Source organism: Lepus europaeus, chromosome 15 (assembly GCF_033115175.1).
Source record: "Lepus europaeus isolate LE1 chromosome 15, mLepTim1.pri, whole genome shotgun sequence".
Taxonomy (NCBI): Eukaryota; Metazoa; Chordata; class Mammalia; order Lagomorpha; family Leporidae; genus Lepus; species Lepus europaeus.
In genome coordinates, this window is record NC_084841.1 from 9669219 (window position 1) to 9688331 (window position 19113).

The window sequence follows — 19113 nt, forward strand, 5'->3', positions numbered from 1 at the left end:
CTTTCTGAAGAAAACAATATAGCAAGCATTAAGAGTTCTAAATGCCTAGGTTTTTGATTCCTAAAAGCAGGAAGTATAGAAATTCCTGATTCTAGGGAAATATTGATGAATTTTAGCAAAGCTCTCTGAACCTAACACTAGATAAAAAAATCACTGCTAGTTTCAAAATAAGGTTCAACATAAAATTTTAAAGGAATAAATGAAGAGTATTATATTAACATTTTCCTCATAAAAGGAATTACCATTATTATTTTGCATGTGCACCTGCATTATAGATTCACTTTACTGTTAAAAATAATATGATCAAGAAATCTTTAAAACTTCCTATTATAAATTATTTCTTTGAATAAACAGCATACTTCTTTGCATGTCCTGCCTTGTCTTTATAATCAGGTTCTACCTCCTTCTCCCTCCTGTCTTCCACTAAGCTTACTCTGGCTTCTGCATCCCAAGATGAAACATGAGAGAACTTTCTTTGACATGTCCCAGTTGAATAAACTTCAAGAGAACACTGCTCCAACTAAGTCTTACAACGTTAAGCAATGAAATTCATAAAAATGTTGTCAAAACCCCATATGTGTGAGTTAATCAAAGACTCCGTTCCTGCTAAGGGAATTGGCTTGGTAAAGCATACTTTTCTCCAAATTAATCATTCTTCAAGTTTTCATTTGCAAAATCCAGATATGCTTCAGAATTTTCCTCAGTAGATAGCACTGTAATTGCTTCACCCACTAGTTTTCAGTTAAGCCAGAGAATGTCGAAGTCATTAATTACACAACTGTAAATAGAGCAATGTATTTAAATGTTTAGTTTTCTTGAGTCACCTACTTGGTTTCTATCTATACACTGGTACTTGAAAAGCATCTAACACAGTGTTATGAAATGCTTCTGTTCCATGTGTAATGAATTGTTTAACAAGTAATAATGAATAAATCTTATTAACATGTACCAACAAAAGATATGTAAGAAGACATACACAATTTATTTTATAAAATGACAGTACATGTATGTAATCCTCTTTGGCTCACTAATAGCATTTGAGTTCTAAATAAAATACAGTGTAGTTTCCACTTAGTTTTATATGCTTTGAAATTTTTTGGGACTCACGTACAAAAATTTACCAATTTTATAATTATTGGAATTAAAATGAAAACACATAAAATAAGAATATTATCTGAATTTATTTTCCTCTATTTGCAATCAAATTGAGAGAAAGGTGTCTTCCATCTGCTGGTTAACTCCCCAAATGGCTCAATGGCTCTCACAAGGGTGCAGAGGCCCAATGCTTAGGCTGTGTTCGACTGCTTTCCCAGGCCATAGCAGAGAGCTGGATCAGAAGTGGAGCAGCTGGGACTCTTTTTTTAAAATACTTTATTTATTTATTTGAGAGGTAGAGTTACAGACAGTGAGACAGAGAGACAGAGAGAAAGCTATTCCTTCTGTTGCTTCACTCCCCAGTTGGCCAAAACAGCTGGAGCTGCGCCAATTCAAAGCCAGGAGCCAGGAGCCTCTTCCTTGTTTTCCATGTGGGTGCAGGGGCCCGAGCTCTTGGGCCATCTTCTACTGCTATCCCAGGCCATAGAAGAGATCTGGATCAAAAGAGCAGCAGCCGGGACTCCAACCAGCACCCATATGGGATGCCCACCCTGCAGGCAGCGAGTTTATGCACTATGCCACAATGCTGGTCCTCAATTGGTCCTTTCAACACCTCCTCACTTTATCAAGGAATACAATCTACAAATTATGCTGTTTCTCTATTTTTCTTCAAATGTTAACGTTAATCAATCATGTCAGTTTGAACATATTCAGATACTAACCAGAATGAAGAACAACTGACACGTGTTTTAAAAACTTATTTTTACCTCCACTGATACTTGGTCAAGATTAAGCATCCTTCCTGGAAAACAAAGGAGCTCCAGTTTCTAGATTCAAGTTTTTGATGAATACATATTTTAGTGTAAGGAGAAATGTTCACTTTAGGCCAAAATTGAGTATACAACCAGAATCACACACGCCTCCCCTCAAAGATTCATTTACTTATTTGAAAGTCAGAGTTACAGGGAGAGAAGGACAGACAGGCAGAGAGATCTTTGAGCTGCTGATTCAATCCCCAGGTGGCTGCAGTGACCAGAGCTGGAAAAGGTCAAGGCAAGGAGCCAGGAGCTGCTTCCAGGTCTCACACGTGGTTAGCAGGGGCTCAAGCACTTGAGCCATCTTCCACTGCTTTTCCTAGGCAAGCAGGGTGCTGGATCAAAAGTGGAGCAGCTGGGACATGAACAGGTGCCCATATGGAATGCCAGTATTGAAGGCAGCAGCTTCATCTCCTATGCCATAATGCCTTTTCTTATGCTTGGAGTTTGTGGTTCAGATTGACAGTTTCTATACCTTTGATGCAAAATTCTAAATTGGAAATATCAAGCTTCATTTTTGTGACCTAACAAATAAATTTATTTGAAAATAAATGCTATAACCACATCTTTAAAAAGAGCTCCTTGCATAGGGCTCATATCACCAAGTAGATTGAAACAGAGCAGCTGGTTCCTGGGTGGGAATCCCAGGGGTCCTGTGGATAGATCTGTTCCAAGTGGTTGTGAGAGTTCCCTTTTATTGTTTCTGACAAGCATTAAAATATGGTCGCAGGTGCCGAAAATAATGTAAAAACAAGAAATACTCAAATTCTGGCTGTCATTTTGATTATATTTTCATAGACATTGAAATAAAAATATAATTTCAATTTTTTAAAATGTGACATCTGAAGCCTACTTTTAAAAACATATATTTGCAATGGTCACATTGTCCGTGTCCTACATAACATTGCGACATATATTTAAAGGGATTGATAATTCAATAGCTTTTAGCTTTTCATTGGTTCATTTAGTTGAGTAAGAAAAGCTCAGAAATGACAGGCAATGAATAGTAGGTTCAAAATTGGTACGCAATGAAAAAAAAACTCATTATTATATTGGATGCTTCATTAATTTGGTAGTTTTAGAAATCCTATATATGCCTCCAAAGCTGACTTCAGAATAAAGCAGAAATTATAAAGGATGGGTCATTTGAAGCATGATGAAATCACATTTTCTGATTACTTAACCGGCTTACATTTTGTCACCGGAGGCTTGCTTTGCAGTTGTGATAACAAGATGCATTTCTCTTCTTTACTTAATATATACTAAATTGATCTTCTGTATATAAAGAGAATTGAAAATGAATCTTGATGTGAATGGAAGGGGAGAGGGAGCGGGAGATGGGAGGGTTGTGGGTGGGAGGGAAGTTATGGGAGGGGGAAGCCATTGTAATCCATAAGCTGTCCTTTGGAAATTTATATTTATTAAATAAAAGTTGAAAACTGAAAAAAAAAACAAGATGCATTTCTCCTGATATAATCTTTCATTTCAGTTACAGATTATTTACTATCTTGATCTAATTATTTTAATATGAATAAGTTTGACTGCATTGTGGCCATAAGTTCCAGGTTAATTTTATTTCTGTTCATTATCTTTCTGTTATCTCTAATTTCAAAATGTTTTTAAAATTTATAAATCTCTGAAATTTTATGCATTTTCATTTTGGGAATCAAAACTATTTGATTACTTCTAATGTTTGATCTATATTTTTCAATATTTCAGAGTTCTCAAGTTCTAGTAAATTTTAGTATCTCAAAAAGAGGTAAATCATGAAGAAAAACTGTAATAGAATAAGAAATAATTTTCCCTCCCCCTAAAAGAATTGTCACATATGCAAATTTAGGTTTTATAGATTCTAACACAATTTTTAAAAATCAAGAAGACAAAATCTCAAGAGTCTATGTTCCAATGTGAAAATTAGAAGCAAGATTTTTACATAGTTTTTGGTGCCAAAATACTTGCTGTTGAATCCATAAAAATCATGTTCTGATGAACACTGTGGTAAGTCTAAATATAGTCCTGCATAAAATGTATTTTACTCCTATTTCATCCAATTGTGAGACGCTTTCAAACCTTAAAAGTGGGTGATGGGGAGAATCATCTCTGTTCTAACATCCTCAAATCTATCTACTTTTAAAAGATCATAAAAATTGGAAACAAAAGATAAATTTATATTAATGCAGAAACACTTGATAGTCACACATATGAAGTGCCTTCAAAAATTTCATGAAAATACATATTATGAAAAAAAACATGGATTTCCTTTTTTTTACAAAATATATTATTTATTAACTCCATTTTTGCCTCATTTTTTAAATAGCCTGGCAATTCCATTACTGCTTGAGGACTGTTTATTATTATTTATTTATTTATTTATTTATTTGACAGAGTTAGGCAGTGAGAGAGAGAGACAGAGAGCAAGGTCTTCCTTCCGATAGTTCACCCCTCAAAACGGCCACTACAGCTGGCGCTGTGCTGATCTGAAGCCAGGAGCCACGTGCTTCCTCCTAGTCTCCCATGCAGGTGCAGGCGCCCAAGCACTTGGGCCATTCTCCACTGCCTTCCCGGGCCACAGCAGAGAGCTGGACTGGAAGATTAGCAACCAGGACTAGAACCCAGCGCCCATGTGGGATGCTGGTGCCACAGGCAGAGGATTATCCTAGGTCGGCCCCAAGGACTGTTTTGGCCAGAGTTTCCCAGAGATCCTTAACTATCTGAACTTTGTTCTCTTTGGAACTTCTGCCCAGTGCTAGTCAAGGAGCATGCATCTATTCTGCTAGCTGAAACAACCCTGTGTTCATAAATTCTCCAAACTCATTGCTTATGCAATAATTCCTTAAGGACCATGTATCAAAATCCAAGCTACTTTTGACTCTGTGCTCTGTTGTATAAATCTTTTTTTGAAACAATGAAGACAATATATCTAGCAGAAACTCATGCCTATATCCTATGTAAAGAAAAAGCTCTAACATTTTCTTTGGGACATGTCAATATACCTGAGTGCCCAGGGAGGTGTGTTCCTCAATATAATAAGAGTAAATCTAAACTCTTCAAATAAAAGTGTGTGGCACTGGCAAGCCAAAATGATCCCCATAATAATAATGAGACCTTGGGGCCAGGGCTGTGGCACAGCAGAGCCCGCAGTGCCAGCATCCCATGTGGGTGCTGGTTCAAGTCCTGGCTGCTCCACTTCTGATCCAACTCACTGTTAATGGTCTGGGAAAGCAGGTAAGGATGGCCCAAGTGCTTGAGCCCCTGCACTCATCTAGGAGATCCGGATAACATTCCTGGCTCCTGGCTTAGGATCGACCCAGCTCCGGCTGTTGTGGAAATTTGGGGAGTGAACCAACAGATGGAAGACCTCTATCTCTGTCTCTTCCAGTCTATGTAATTTTCCTCTCAAATAAATAAATAAATCTTAAAAAAAAAAGATAAAATTTTGTCTTCCTTTTCTGATATTGTACTAATTGTGAAAAATCAATAGAAAAAAAAAAACTATTAGGATCCTTAGCACTCAGTATTTGATAGAGTGCTGTGATGCGACTTCATTGGTAGTTTGTGTGAAGCCAACACCAGCTATTTGTAGAAGAAAGAAAAATAACAAGTGTATCAAATATCTTGTCAAACTACTACAAGTAGTTCTACTTGTTGATATTCTGTGTGATATTGGAAACACACACTTGGTAGGCTCTTCTGTTGCTTTCTGAAGTGTGATGGATCTTGGGGAAAATCCCATGAGCTGTGAGCTGAATGAGCCACATTTTCCAAGGAACATCACTTTTACCAGAAAGAGTGACTAACTAACAAACTATGGTATTGAACTTGGGAAATCAACAGACATTAAAGAAAATGAACAAAATGAGAAATCCATTATGGATATTTGTTTTCACTGACAATATTTGTGCCTCCCAGTGAAAATCAGTTTTAAAAACTTACAACTGATACCTTGAGCTTGATAGCTTCCAACATTTAAAGGAAATATATCAACACTTGGAACGTTTGCAATGTCACTAAACTGCTATTTTCTAATGGGCAAGTGCATGATAATCATATACATGTTAAAGATTCACCCAAAGTGCAATATAATCCAACACATTTTAATACAACAAAGTATGAAAACTTCAGAAATGGGATTTTAGACCACATTTTAGTATAGTATCAAAGACAAATATTCACAATTACCTGGAAAGGCAATCCACATATTCCTCCCATTACCAAATATGCATCTATGTAAGGCTAAACTTTCCTGATATACTTTTTAAAAAAGTAAATCTGGCCTCTTTAGTTAGGATCAAGTAAACATATGGATTTCAAACTGTGCTAGATTACTGCAAACATTAGAGAGGTTGGCAAAAATGCAAACCGGTACTTCTCTTCATAGTACTAATTTTTTTGCCAATATAGTTTCAATTAAATATTTGTTAGCTATGTTAATTTTCTGCTTCCTTATGGCTATATAAGTAATAATAATATATAATAAAATATAAACAATATTAAAATATATACCAATTTTAATTTGCAATGGAGTTTAGATTGAGAAAGGGGAAGGATAAGAGGAAATGTAGGGTGTTTAGGAATGAGAGATTTATTATGGAAAAGCATCTGAGACCAAAAACTTTGAGAGCTTCTGGATTAATACATGAAAAAGAAATTACCCATCACATTTTTAGTACTAAATGTATAAATCTCTTTTCTCTAATTTGGAATACTGAGAAATTTAAATGTAATGCAGATAGTAGAGCAAAAGTCTTAGGGATTATTTTGAAGAGAATTCCAATATAATAGGATCAAAAACTTAAGGGAAATGGTGCTTCTATTATAGCTTCACGTCCTGAGTGACAATTTGACCATTTTTTTTTAGGAAACTTTGGATCGCTCACATATTTCAGATTATATTTTTAAATGTTTTAAGTATGTAAAAGGGAATATAATCAAATTTCAGTGCTCTAGTACATGTGGGTACAAATGTAATATATAAGAAACTATATATATATATATATATATATATATATATATATGTCAAGGACAAAATGCTAGTGAATTGCAGCTACTAAACAGCCTCTTCAATCGTTCTTCCACCTACCAGTAGCGGCCTAGTGTATGTGACGAGTGCTATATTCGGAGTGTATGTGTTTCTAGGCCTGTACTTAAAAATCTGGGGGCCAGCGCCATGGCTCACTTGGCTAATCCTCTGCCTATAGCACTGGCATCCCATATGGGTGCTGGGTTCTAGTCTTGGTTGCTCTTCTTCCAGTCCAGCTCTCTGCTGTGGCCTGGGAAGGCAGTGGAGGATGGCCCAAGTGCTTGGGCCCTGCACCTGCTTGGGAGACCAGGAGGAGGCCCCTGGCTCCTGGCTTTCTATCAGCGTAGCTCCGGCCATAGCGGCCATTTGGGGGATGAACCAACGGAAGGAAGACCTTTCTCTCTGTCTCTCTCACTGTCTAACTCTATCTGTCAAATAAATTAAAAAAAAAATCTGGCCTCCAGTTTGTCATTTCTCTCATACATCTCTCTGTCTCCACTGCTGTAGTACAGTAGCCCAACATTTCTCTGACTGCTATAATATCCTTTCCATACTTCTAACTGACCTATCTCCCAGAGTTATAGTCTTAATTAACTCCCCACCACTAATCAACAGATCCAAATTTTCTCGCTGTCCCTTCTACCTCTGGGGTGTGGCTTCTCAGTCTCCTTTGTGAATTAGCATTCTCCCATTCTTCCCTTAAGGGAATGGCAAATACCAGGTACATACAATTTCTTCATCAAATCAGCATTATTAGACTATTATTAGACATCTTGTTAGTAATATGAAGAGTTGTATGAATCCAAACAGATTTCATAAGGGTTATAAAATTATATTCAAACATTGCTATTGCTCTATGAGTTTCATATCTTATATAAAGTCATATATGTGAGATGCAAAAATGTTTATGAAAATCATTATAATCTAAATGTTTACACTGTTGCATACTTCAGAGAGCATTTTCCCAACCATTTGATTCAGTAGATCTTAATAACTAGTAGATAACAAAGTGGCTGTTTGCATTTTCTAATGAAGTTTGGCAGATATAATAGACTCACAAAGGCAAAGTTACTAATCCAACTTTGGGTCTCAATCCTTGAAAGAACTAAGGATGAAAAGATCATAGTTCCTTTCACAATAATGTATTGTTTACAAAAAAAGAAAACATAAGATGACATTCCATAACTGGTTATCACGTTATTAAACTTTTAAGAGCTGCAATATAAAACATAACATTACAATTTCACATGAATTGAAGTATTTTTTTCTAATTTTTAAATACTTTGCAAAAATTTATTTGAGAGAGAGGGAAGCTAAACAAGGAGCAGACAGAACAAAAACCTCCCATCTCGGGGTTCACTCCTTAAATGCGTATCCACCACATCTGGGGCCGGGCCAAGCCAAAGCCAGGAGCCAGGAATTCAATCCAGGTCTCCCACTTGGGTGGCAAAGGCTGAAGTACTTGAGCCCTCAAGGGCTGTCTCACTAGGTGCACATCAGCGGGGAAATGGAATATGAACCAAAACCAGAATTTGAACACAGGTACTCTGACTTTGAAGGCAGGTATCACAAATATCTTTAACTGCTGCATTAAACACCCATCCTCTAAAAGGTTTTCTTTTTAATTTTTTTTGTTAACTTTATTGATTATACTTGGGGATCATAAACTGTCACAATTCCTGAAAAACATGATGAGGTAAATATTTTTAAAAGATATTTTATCCAATGGATTTGTGATAACTTATGTCGCAGTTTGCTTCCCTTTTGTAATGTAATGAAAACAACCCCTTAAACAAACAATGCTAGCAGCAAATATCAGAGCTAGTCCAACTGAGGGGTAGTCAACATAATGCCTGGCCATTATCTCAAAATTGTGAACATGATTAAAAGCAGGGAAATTAGAAGCATTCTCATAGCCAAGGGAAGCTTAAGAAATCATGTCTACTAAAGGCAGAGTAGTGTTCCACTGAGATCCTGTAGCAAGCATAGATCAATAAGTAAAAATGAGATCAGAATTAAAATACTTGCTCAGTGAATAAAAATACATCAATATTGATTGATTAATTGTGATAAATATACTACACTAAATTGTTAGTATTATGAGAAACTGAGTTTGAACATTGTAGGAAGTCTTGTACTATCTTTGTAAACTTTCTGTTAATCTAAAACTGATCTAAAATTATAAATTTTACTTAAAAATATTAAGCCTACCCTTAGCCTTTCCCTAGTAGAAATACAGTTATGTTAACACAAAAATCCCCAAGAAAGTAATAGTTTGTAATAATTTTATTTGTAATTGACCCAACTTGAAGCATCCTGAGTGATACTTAAGAAATTATAAACTGTGATAATTCATAAGATAAATTATTACCCAGCAATTATAAGGAATGAGACATTGATAATCATAAGGATGAATGAAACCCAAATGCGGTATGCTTAGCAAAAGAAGGTTTATTGGAAAGACTAGAGAGTGTGTTTCTATTTATTTGAAATTCTTGCAAAGACAAAATTATTGGGGCATAAAGCAGACTAATTATTGTCAGATATTCAAGGCAGAGGGCAATTAAAGCTATGAACTGAAATTGTAGAATTTTTGTGAAATAATTGAGCATTAGATATATTCCTATCCATATCTATATATGTAATTTGAGATATGAAAATTTCAAACCCATTTGGCTTTTCAGCTTGTACCATGTCAAATAAAAAGATGTTTTAAAATACTGATGCAGTAAGCTTCTGTATCAGGCAAAGTCCAGTCACAAAGACAACAGAACCCACATAGAATATTTCAGCAGAGTAGAACAGCCGTAGAGGAGTGGAAAAGCTGGAAGAGTGAAAAGCAGATGGTGGGGAGGACCAGCAATAAGCACCAGCGTGAAGCTGCCATCAGCTCTAGGGAGGAATGGGGTTGTTTAAGCTATGGATCCAGGGTCTCTGATGGGAACAAGAACCAAGCTGAGACCCAGTAGCTTTGGAAAATCCCCCTTAAGCAGAGCAAGAGATGTGTACTTCTCCCATGCTCTCACCCCACAACCTTCTTGCAGTATCTGCCATTGTCTGGTTGGCAGGAAAGTTTCTGGTTAACGGGAAAGATGGATCTTGTAGCTAACAATCAAAGGTCAGCACAGGGACAATAAAAGGAAACAAATTACAATATAATAATGACATCCGAAGCTCTATTGCAGTAGAGACAGGAGTATGCTCAGATATCCCCAGAGGCAGGTGATTTGCAACAGTCTCAAATTAATGTCCTATAATTACCAGGCCCATGGCTATTTCATTTTCCTAAAGTGCTGTTGCTATAAATAAATAGCATAATTAAATTAGATCAAATTTTAAAGAGCTTGATTACATTTATGAAAAATCAACTCTGTATTTAACTTGAAAGCAAAATTAAATGTCACTCAAAAATTCAGGCAAAGTTAATTGTGGGGAAAGATGTAAGTTTGTATTCATGTACTAAGTATATATTGGTACTTGAGGTTGTGTTAATGTGAAAGTACCTAGAGCAAGGTTGATAATGATAACCATGAAACTTCTAATAAAGGCAGACAAGAACAATCAATCATGCAATGCTTGTGTATATTATTTTATTTTGTTTTTAGAGAGATGCAGAGAATACTAAACTTCATCTAAAAAAGGCATCACCCTTAGATTGATGGTAAGCAGTGCTCACAGTTTTAGAAAAGCAAATCAACATTGACAATAATTGCCCCAATTAAGCAGGTATCTCCTGAAAATAATTATATATTTCTATATATCAAGTAGAATTGCTGTCTGTCACATTTATGTAAAATTTTAACAAACTCAACATGGGCAGGCATGTGTACACACAAACACATATATGTTGAGGTTGGTAAACCATACCTAAGTGTGGCACACAGCAATTCTACTGAACACATAGACATATGTGTATGTGTGAATGTAGAATGGTTGAGGGAAGAATATTTTGCCTGCAAGTATATCTGATTTTTAAAAAAAATTATGGTACGGGTAAGAATTATTCTGTGATTGCACAGCTCATGTTCTAAGTTTGGTTAACAATAATGACAAGCAGTCGATCACCTTTCCTCTACCATGAACTGAACAGAAAGTTGAGTTTTCATGAGAAAGGATAACAATTACAATAACTACAAATGTTAGGTTATTTACTATGATAATTAAGAGCCTTGATCAAGTTAAAAAGGTGGTAACTGGGGAGATGATGTACCATTAGGAGAAAATTACAGAAAGCACAGCTATGAGTATTTTATATGCTGAGGACTGAGATGAATGAAACGGCACAGAATATAGGAGGTTCTGTGCAAACAGACTAATCTGCACAAATGGAAAGTCATGAGGATTGGAATAACATGCAGAGGGAAGAACACTTCGGAGGAAAGAAAGTAAGAGGGGACAGAGAAATGGGTAGAGATACTGGAAAAATGCAGATTTGCACAGGAGAAAAGGAGGGATTCATTGTGAGGAAAAAATAACCTGGTTAAAATGTTAAAATGCAGCCCCATAAACCTATACCTATACACACACTTATAGCCAGAACAACTGTGTATTCTAAGTTATATAAGTATTGAATTTATTAAACGATAACCAATTGTTGAGTAATAATTCTTTTAAAATGTCAGTTGAGCAGTTTTAAAAAGTGAGAATGATCAATGTAGATTATAAATGTGGATAACAGACTTGTAAAAGATTATTGCCTTTATTGATCATCTACTCAATTTTATTAGTTCCCCTTTAAATTAATGAATAATCATTAACTCTCCATTTGCTTTTCTGTTTATTTTCAATATTTTAAGAATATTGAATAATATAAACAATTCAATAAAAATTCAGATTTAACATCGTTAAACTTTTTCATATTTACTTCAAATGCAAATACATATATATATATCATAATATATAATCTTTTAAAAGGTAGAGATGGCTATATTAATATCACAGGACATAAAATTCATGACCAACATTAAAAATGAGGAAAGAAGTATATACTATTGTATAAACAGAATAATTCTTTAGAGATAGTATTTATAAACATATATTGAATAACATGGCATCTCTATGGTTATATATATACATATATACAATTTCACATATATGAGAAAATATGTGTGATATTTTTCCTTCTCAGACAAAATTCATGTTCTACGTCTTATAACACTAACCAGTATAATTGATTTTCGAGGCAAAACTGAAAGGAATTATGCATTAGATTAGTCTGTGAATATAATGTCTGTGTCTTATTAGCTTTGACTTTCATTTATTCCTTGCAGAAAAAATTATTAGTTTATTTCTGCTTGAAATGTTAAGATATTGATGTTGAACATATATGTCATTGAAAAATTGATACCTAAAACTGGATGATTGAAAAATGCATTTTTGGAAAGCCATTGTTTTCTTTATATATAGACTTATGATTCTAAAAAGGTAATAAAGTTGATCAGAAAAGAAGAAAATAATATTTAATAAACTTAAAATTCCTAGCTAGTATCCATATTAATTAACCTATTTCTATATCAAAAAATAAATTTGAAAAAGATAAAAGTTTTGTGTCAGTTTGGAGTACGCTGATTTAGAGAGAAAAAGAATATCCACAGTATAAAAAGGAGATTTGGTAGATCAGCAGGTTCACATAGAGCGGAAAAACACTCTCTCTCATAAAGTATCTTTGTAAGAAGGAAATGAAGAATCCCTGATTATTTTAATAATCTTTCATATAAACCCATTTAATAGATTCCAAATCCAGTTTTCCATGTTTATTATTGTTGCTTAACTGACTCTTAAAGTAAGCCTGCAAGTAAAAATGTGGATTTAGTAGAGAAAATGACATTACCAAGGAAATGTCTGAAAGAGGCCATCTTGTTGCCTCAATCACAAATGAAGATTGACTTAATTTTGTTTTGTTTTTCTCTATTTTTTTCTGCAAGATATTTTCCTCACCCCACCTCATTCCACTAGTTTGTATTTTGGTGTACAGTCACATGAGAGATGCATGCAAGTCTCATAGTATTCTAGCAAGAGATTCCTTCATGTTGGTTTACAGGATTTACATTAAAAATGTTAAAATAAAATCCTCCTAAATTTGACATACAATATTTTAGCAGTATTTATTTGTTCAATAGGAAAGCTTGAAAGTATACTTCAAATAAAAAGTATTTGCATGGTGACACAATTATTAGGCCATTTCAGAAATTTAGTTGAAGAGTGGAATTTAAAGATAGTTTACATTTTTATAATGAACATTTTGAAATACTTCTGTACATCTAAGAGCAGTTTTGCCATGGAGGTAAAAGTGAAGTTTATGTGAAAACTGAAAAGAAGATATTTATTTATTATAATTGAAAATGAGGGAAAACTTCACAAAAGAAGATAAAGTCTAATCTAGCCTTAGAAGATGGCCGTGGCTTTGAAAGATAAACATGTGTGGAATTGGGGATGAGGTTGTGGTGTAGACGGTAAAGCTGATTCCTGAGACACCAGCAAACAACATGGGAGCCAGTTTGTATCCCAGCTGCTCAACATACAATCCAGCTCTCTGCTAATGGCCTGGGAAAAGCAGCAGGAGGTAGCTAAGTGCTTGGGTCCCTAGAGCCCACAGGAGAGACCCAGAGGAAGTTTCTGGCTTCTGCCTGGACAAGCAGTGGTGGTTGTGGCCATCTGGGTAGTTAACAAGAGAGTGGAAAATCTGTGTCTCTTCCTCTCTCCCTGTAAATTTAAAAATAAACTTTATTTATTTGAACATCAGAGTTACACAGAGAGAGAAAGAGAGACAGACAGAGAGGTCCTCCATCCGCTGGTTCACTACCCAATTAGCGGCAACATCTGGAACTGCGCCAATCCAAAGCCAAGAGCCAGGAGCTTCTTTCGAGTCTCCCACTAGGGTGCAGGAGCCTAAGGACTTGGGCCATCTTTTACTGCTTTCCCAGGCCATTGCAGAGAGCTGGATAGGAAGTGGAGCAGCTGGGACTTGAACCAGCGACCATATGGGATGCCAGCCCTAGAGGTGGTGGCTTTACCCATTATGCCACAGTACCAGCCCCATAAATAAACACTGAAAAAAATAAAAGTCAAACTATGTATTTGAAAAATATTCTGAGTATAAACTTAAAACTTTAGTACATACTTTTGGAAACGAAAATGCAAATTTCAACTAATACATAAATATAAGTATAGAAATGAATGACAAAAACAGTAATAGAATCAATAAAAAGCTTTCTAATAGATTTATAGATTTAAGAACTTTTTTTTATAAAAATATGGAATGCTTCACGAATTTGCGTGTCATCCTTGCACAGGGCCATGCTAATCTTCTCTGTAAGATGTAAGAACATCTTAACATAGGTGAAATCGGGGCCAGAGCTGTGGTGTAGCATGTTAAAGCCCCAGCTTGCAGCACCAGCATCCTATGTGGGCGCTGGTTTAAGTCCTGGCTGCTCCACTTCTGATCCAGCTCTCTGCTATGGCCTGGAAAACCAATAGAAGATGGCCCAACTCCTTGGGCCCCTACACCCACATGGGAGACTTGGAAGAAGCTCCTGGCTTCCGATCAGCTCAGCTCTGGCCACTGCGGCCAGTTGGGGGAGTGAACCAGTGGATGGAAGATGTCTCTTTGTCTCTGGCTCTACCTCTCTCTGTAACTCTTTCAAATAAATAAAATAAATCTTTAAAAAAGAAACAGATGAAATCATTCTAAGTTCCTTCATAGTCACAGGTTTATTATCACATTTTTAAAAATGTTGCATAATATTTAACAGGACCAGAGGGATTAAATTATAGCACTTCTGATCTTAAATCCTGGCTCCCAAAGTTGCTAGACTTGAAATCAAAACTTTAATTTCAATTCCACTATAATGGGTAAGTGGGGCAAGACAATTCCCTAGGGTTTGATTTCTTATTTTAAAATGAGGAAATTCTATTAGATGATTACAAGCATATGGCTTAGTATTGAATTTCTATTTCCACACCAGCACATTCATTCACTTAACTTCCTCCTTTGATATTAATATGGTATATTTGTCCAGAGAGAAGTCAAGTAAGATGAGATTTGTAATTGTCAAGCAAATGATGAGCTGAAAAGACACTTATTTTTATATTTGCATTAGGTGGTATATTACTATAATCCGACATGAAACATTTTTCTGTTTAAGGAGTTTTAAGTGAAGACAATGCTTTTCAGACGATCTCTAAAATCTGAGAAAATACTGGAACAGTATAGAAACTGAATATATCCTGATTTTTAGACCGCAGGACTTGTATGCAGCACTTTCAGACTGATTGGGGCAGCTACTCCTGGTTCAAAGGTCATTTCCAACCATGTGCAGCTTCACACAAATCTTTGCTTTGCTCTTAGTTTTCTCTCTCCAGGGGCAAATGACTGCATCGTCTCCTTTGGTAATTAGTCAGAAGGAGAGAGTTATCTCACGCCTTATTTTTAGAATATATCATTTCATGCCAGTTGCTTCTTGAGACTTGTGTCACAAATAGCTGAAAGTTAATTAGAACATTCATCCTTTAGATCATATCACTGCATTTGCAATTTTGTTCATTTTACATGTCATGTATTCTGACCCATGAAAGAAGAATGTTCCTTTTGGAAGTGCAAATTAAATTCTGTTACCATTTAGAGATATGCAATAGGAGACACCAGGGGCATCACTGGCTGAACAAGTGTGCAGTTTCAAGGGTAGATAGGGTGTGGGCGGTAAAGTGTCACTTTCCCAGATTCTGACTTTTCTTAAAGCTTTCTGGTGATTATAGCTTGTGCAGTCAGGATTCAGTTCAACATGACAATCTTGCTTGTGGTTCATATTCAATCTCCCAGTGACTTGAAATAAGAAGAAAGTAACACTGCAAAATCATTTTGATCAACTGAAAATACATTAATAATTCACACAACAGCCTGATTTAGCCATAAAATTCCTTGATACCTGATGGATGAATGCCTCAGATCTCTGCAGTCATAGGAGAAAGTTTGATCACATACAAAGAAATAGCAAAAATTTTCATCATCAAGGTCAACCTCATATAAATGTTCATGTGAAGTACACTGCACCTCGCTTTCTCCGTGCTCTCACAATCTCTGTGGTGAAAATGTTGCTAAACACTCTTTCATACCTTAATGTCTAGATGAAGTGAAGTGGACTTCAGAATGTCCACAGAAAAATAGAATTAAAAATCAGTTTATTTGGATACAAAAATGTATTGAAACTATGCAGTTTTTTCTTGATTCACATTTTCCATGAATTTTTGAAGGGTCATATTTAGCAAAGCCAAATAGAAGAAAGGTAGAAGAAAGTGAATCCCAAGGTTATTTAGTTTGACATTTACAAAGCAGGCATAGGAGAAAAACACTGGGATAAACTGTGATCAGGAACAAAAACTATTGAAAATGTTGAGACAGATGATACCTCTGAAATGATAATGAGAAATCTTGTTCTTGGGGGGATGATATGTCAGATTAAGTTGAAGATCTTAGACTACTCTGAGTATTTGATTTATGAGATCATTGTTTCCTGTAATAATTGGAAGAGTTCTGAAGACTATATGGTGGCTATGGGCAAAACAAATAAAAGAATTCCTCCTTCCTGAGTTTAAGAACATTACAATGAACATTCATCACTACAGGCCCTAGCAGATAAATGCCTGAATTATAGATCTTTTGGTGTTACAGTAGGCCTATCACCAGGTATATTTGGGAATTCTGTTACTCGCACTGTAAAACTCTGAGAATTCCAGGAAGCTTCGGCATTAATCAGTGTGATAAGTATGAATACCCCTACATGAAGGCATATCCATTGATTCCATATAGTATTCATGAAGGAAAGAGTAAGAATATTAGTCCTAAAAGCAAAGGAAGGAACTTGTAGATCAGCACAACTCTCATAAATAACACAGTGACATTCCCAAACCTATTCCTGGAAAGTTCTTAATAAAATTAAATAAATAGTAGCTTCTGGAATTAAAAATGATGAAAAGTTCATTTTTTTATTTTAAGTCTTCTAGATTTAAATTGTATTCTTGGACATGATGTTGAAATATTTACAATAGCAGTCATTACCTTTTATAAAGGCTCTGCATGGGGCCACTGTTCATTACTATGACTAAAATACTTGAGAAGAGTTTCTTTGGAAAGTAAAGATTTATTTCAGCTTGAGGTTTGAAGTTACAGGACTGAGCACCTCCAAGTCTGCAATCTGATGGAGGTCGGTCATGGTGGGGGCTGACGCATGATCACCAGCTGAACAAAATCCAGGAGAGAATGAAAGTAGGCTGAACTTGAACCAAAAAAAAAATCAAACCTCTAGGGAGCACCACTCACCAAGGACATGCCCCCAACATAAAGTCCTCCCATGGGTCCCACAGCTCAGGTGCCCTCAGGAGATCAAGTCTCCACCCTCAATCCATTAACCATTAGCATTAAGACATCAGAATTTAAACAGTGGCATAGGTTTTGGCAGATAAATCCTTCTCAACCCACAATAAGAAGTATGCCAATACTTTTGAGTATATGTATATTCAATCTAATCAACTATCTGAACATAGCCATTTATTGTAACTTCTTCAAATTAGTTCATATAAGATGGGGAAAATACTTGTTTGGTTTTAATCACTCTATTCATAGGATACTATGGAAAATCATTCCCTTCTGTTATATTCAATTGTATAATTTGCATTTAAACACAATATTTTGCAATAAATATCTTCCATTTGTTTTGAGAAACAGAAAATACAGAATAAAGACACATTGAAGTCTGGGAAAATTTAAGCATAGAAAGCAAACGAAACTATTCAGTTTCTTCATAAAATAACAACAACCTTTTTAAATTGTTTATTTAATTTCGTTTTCTAAAAAAAAAATTTGAGAGAGAGACAGAGAAAGAGAGACACAGACAGTGGCTTTCACCAAGTGATCACAAAGATGGAAACTAGGCCAGGCCCAAGCTGGGAGTTGGCAGGTGCTGAACTATGTGAGTGATCACCTGCTGCCTCCCTGGGTGCACATTAGAGGAAGCTGCCTCCCACAATGGCACTCCAATAAAAGAAGCAGGAATCTCAACAGGTAGGCCAAATGCCTGACCTTTTAACATTTTCATTGTAACATTATGGAGCACAGCACAACTCAATACATGCATGTATCAGTGTGTGAGATCAAATATATTGGTTAAGATTTCCATCTCTTTAAACTTTTAAAATAATTTTATTAATAATCATTGTATCTATTTATGGGGTACAGTGTGACATTTCAATAAATGTGTACACTGTTTATTGGTGAAATTAATTACTTTGGTTGGTATACTTTAAACCAAATTAATGCAAATTATTTTTCAAATACAGAATGGGAATCCATATTAGTTTCTTTCCTGCTAAGGAAAGATGTTTCTAAAGAAATTATAAATATTATTACCAACTCAAAGACAAATGGACACTGCTAAATGTGTGCAAATATTTTTTTGATCTATAACTTAGGCTTTGTGTATTAGCTAAATAATTGAATAATTACAACGCATTTTTAAATGTTTTTTCCATTTCGGTAAATGCAATAAAATTTACTCATGTTTAACATATTCAGCTACAATTTACAAGCTTAGACAGATGAAATTACATAAATGTAGTATTGCACTAGTAAAGTCGATTAAAAACAGCATTTTCAGGGCCAGCACTGAGGCACAAGGGGTTAAGCTTGCAACTCCAGCATCTCCTACGAGTGCCAACTGGAGTCTTGGCTTCTACATTTCCAATCCAGCTCTCCACTGAGTATCGATATTAGAAAAATTGAGGCTCAGAGAAATTAAGTAGCATGACAGTTATATAAGTTGTAAATGGCAAGGCCCATTCTCAAATTGCTTCAATAAGACAATAACGCAAAAGGCAAATATATAACAACATAGATTTTTAAACTCATTAAATCTTGTATGTAAAGTTGTCAAGAATGTGGGAATTGTAGATATGTTTTATATGTAGATATGCCATATTATAAATTTGGTTCCATTATAAGAAGAGGATTCCATAACAACTATTGAAATATATAATTAAATGTGTGGAATAATTAAACAGGCTATGCTGTATTTGTGCACCCATTACTTTCAATGTTTTGGTTAAATTATACATATCTTTTCTAACATACAAAAATTTTACTTTTTTTAAGTTCTAAAATTCTCCTAATACAAGTCATATTTAGTTTTCTTC

General features: G+C 35.3%; 1 pseudogene; it reads right to left on the reverse strand.

Annotated features, from left to right (window-relative positions):
* Nucleotides 1-14177: 14177 nt before the first annotated feature.
* Nucleotides 14178-14274, reverse strand: LOC133774721 (U6 spliceosomal RNA; annotated as a pseudogene).
* Between the last annotated feature and the right edge of the window lie 4839 nt (nucleotides 14275-19113).